At 41.0% G+C, this 2,500-nt stretch overlaps 1 protein-coding gene across 1 annotated transcript in view; it reads right to left on the bottom strand.

Annotated features, from left to right (window-relative positions):
- Window positions 1-1,580: 1,580 nt before the first annotated feature.
- LOC138056851 (major facilitator superfamily domain-containing protein 4A-like) overlaps window positions 1,581-2,500 on the bottom strand; it is a 19,941-nt gene continuing 19,021 nt past the window's right edge. Inside the window, exon 12 of the mRNA XM_068902770.1 lies at window positions 1,581-2,500. This exon is cut by the window's right edge and continues 502 nt beyond it. The gene's annotated coding sequence lies outside the window, so the exon portion shown is untranslated.

The following is a 2,500-nucleotide window of genomic DNA, read 5'->3' as shown; positions in this document are numbered from 1 at the left end:
AAATGTTTGCAATTAGCCAGAGATATTTCTGCAGTAAGCCTAACTCGAGAAAGTTCTTAATTATTAAAATTATTCCAAATGAATTCACTGCGAGCTAAACTTTAATCAAAATCTGACAATTTCTACTAAGTTACTCTTGGAAACGAGATCTTGAACCCGATTATAAGAGGAATTGCTGGCGATGTAATATGATCGCAGTTCCCCGAGGCTCGTTAGCAAAATAATAATAATCACGTTAGGAATATTGAATGCATATATTTGTTACAAATCTTAGAAGGTACTTGTCCCAAGACTGGCCAATTTAGCATGCTGTATACCACGGAATAACCGGCTAAATTTAAAAGGCGATTTTTGTCCCTTGATTCAAAGACTCAATGATATAATAAATAGCTTAGTTTGTCTCACGCCGTGCCGTTATTTCTTGTTATTAATCAGTTTACATGGCCCAAGTAACAAACCTCGAAATTGCTTGGAACTACAGAATACAATGACGGACAAAATATAGGCACGCACAACGTACTTGTGGGTATTGCTACAAAGGCAGTTATTCATGATTGGTTTATTATGTTTAAATTATTATATGGCTTGTGTTTGTAGCCGATATAGCGCGAGCTCTGATTGGCTAATTGTGACTGAATTGTAGAGCATTATTCTCCCGTAATGCCCACGGGCCGATTACGGGCTTGCAAAAACAAAGCAAAAGGTAATTAAAAAGCCATAAAATAAACTACTTACTAACCGAGCTAGCTCGAGCCGTACTGGGGAATATTGGCCCTCGGTCGTTTTTGTACGGACCTCGCTGCGCTCGGTCAGTACTGCCACGACCTCGGGCCAATATTCCCCAGTACGGCCCTCGCACTCGGTTAGTAAGAAATTAATAATGCTATGTTACGTAGCTGGCCTAAATTTCTCTCTGCATTATACACAGGCGTAATGAAACATGATATTGGTGCACTTTTAATAAAAGAATACTCTAGGATTTCATTATCGGATTAGAAAGCAAGAACATAATACTATTTATTTCTAAACTGTGTGCAGAAATACCAAATTTTACGACATCTTGCGCAGCATAACTAACGACACTAATGAGAACCAAAACGAGGTCGACTGGCCACCAGTACACCGGAAGACAAAGTCCCAGACCGAAGGTTAACGATAAACCGAAAAAGAAGGGGGGGGGGGGGGTCAATTAGTTGGTATTACCTTACGAGCAGCCACTTACCAGGCTTCGAAAAACGCGGCTGAAGTTACTAACTCTTCTTCTTCTTTTTTTCTACTCTAACAATCCGTCAAAGCCCTGTTCAACCAAGCTACAAAGGAGGCCAAATGAAGTCCACGGCAAAGGTAGCCCCGTAGATGGGATACTAAGAGTTCAAATTCCACTCTGACCACCCACTGGAGCGGTCTTCGGTGGTCCCCAACACCACTCTCTACCGTATATAGCCAACTGGCTGCTTCTTTCCAGTCGAATTCCGGCTTCTTTTTACCTCTTTTTCGGCCCCATAAGCTTCAGGTTTTAAATACCAACACATGTAAATACATGTTTTTTTTTCTTTTAATTTTCTTTGTTCTCGCTTCGTTTAGGTTGTAGAGATTCCATTCCAAAGAACAACCCTTTTCTCTTTTCTTTCTTAATTTGTAAAACGTTATAAGGTGCAATATACTCGAGCAACAACATTACTCTTTGCCCAATCATTAAATTACACCAGAAACCCATAAGGTTTGAAACGTGTAACGGCCCCTTGTGTGCTGGGAAACAAGCTTCTGAATATTCAATTTGCTAAGTACCATACTTGGAACAACAAGAGCGAGGGGTTTCCAAATATGGTACTTAGCACTGAAACATTCAACCAATCAGTTCTCACTAAATATTCGGAAGCTGTGAACGCGCGTTACACGTTTCAACCCTTATGGGTTTCTGATTATACAAGTTACTCTAACTAAAGAGTTCTCTTGTTCAAAGCGGTTTTATTAACTAGATAAGCACGTTATGACAGAAAAATGAGTCAAAACCGTACTTTAAGTAGCTGCTGTCAGGAGTGAGAAGTCAAAGTTGTGCCAGAAAACAAAAATATCAGAGTTACCAGGCGCGGGAAAACTGTCAGCGAATCGGAGAAAGGCACTTGAAATCATGCAACCATTGACATAAGCAAGAACTGACATGCAGGCAGTGTCATGCGCGGGAATAGGTTGTAACGGTTGCTATCGGCTGGCAAAAGCTGTAACAGGTGCCTTGAGCGGAAATATGTAACAGTTGCCATGTGCGGCAAAGATGTAACCAGCAAAACGAGCGACAGAAAAAAACGACGTCAAGCGACGGAAATTCCACAAAAGGTAACAAAAGCAGGGAAATTAAGTCTAAACTGACTCATAGACGCATGTGGACTTAGAATGGCGGCTGCGAGTCTTGGCATATAAGGGAGTGACCATATAGAAAATTACGCTTGTAACTCCATTGCACAATTAATGTCAAAACAACCACTGGGGTGCAGGGATGGCG

Source organism: Montipora capricornis, chromosome 7 (genome assembly GCF_036669925.1).
Source record: "Montipora capricornis isolate CH-2021 chromosome 7, ASM3666992v2, whole genome shotgun sequence".
NCBI lineage: Eukaryota > Metazoa > Cnidaria > Anthozoa > Scleractinia > Acroporidae > Montipora > Montipora capricornis.
This window is presented reverse-complemented; position numbering and strand designations above follow the sequence as displayed.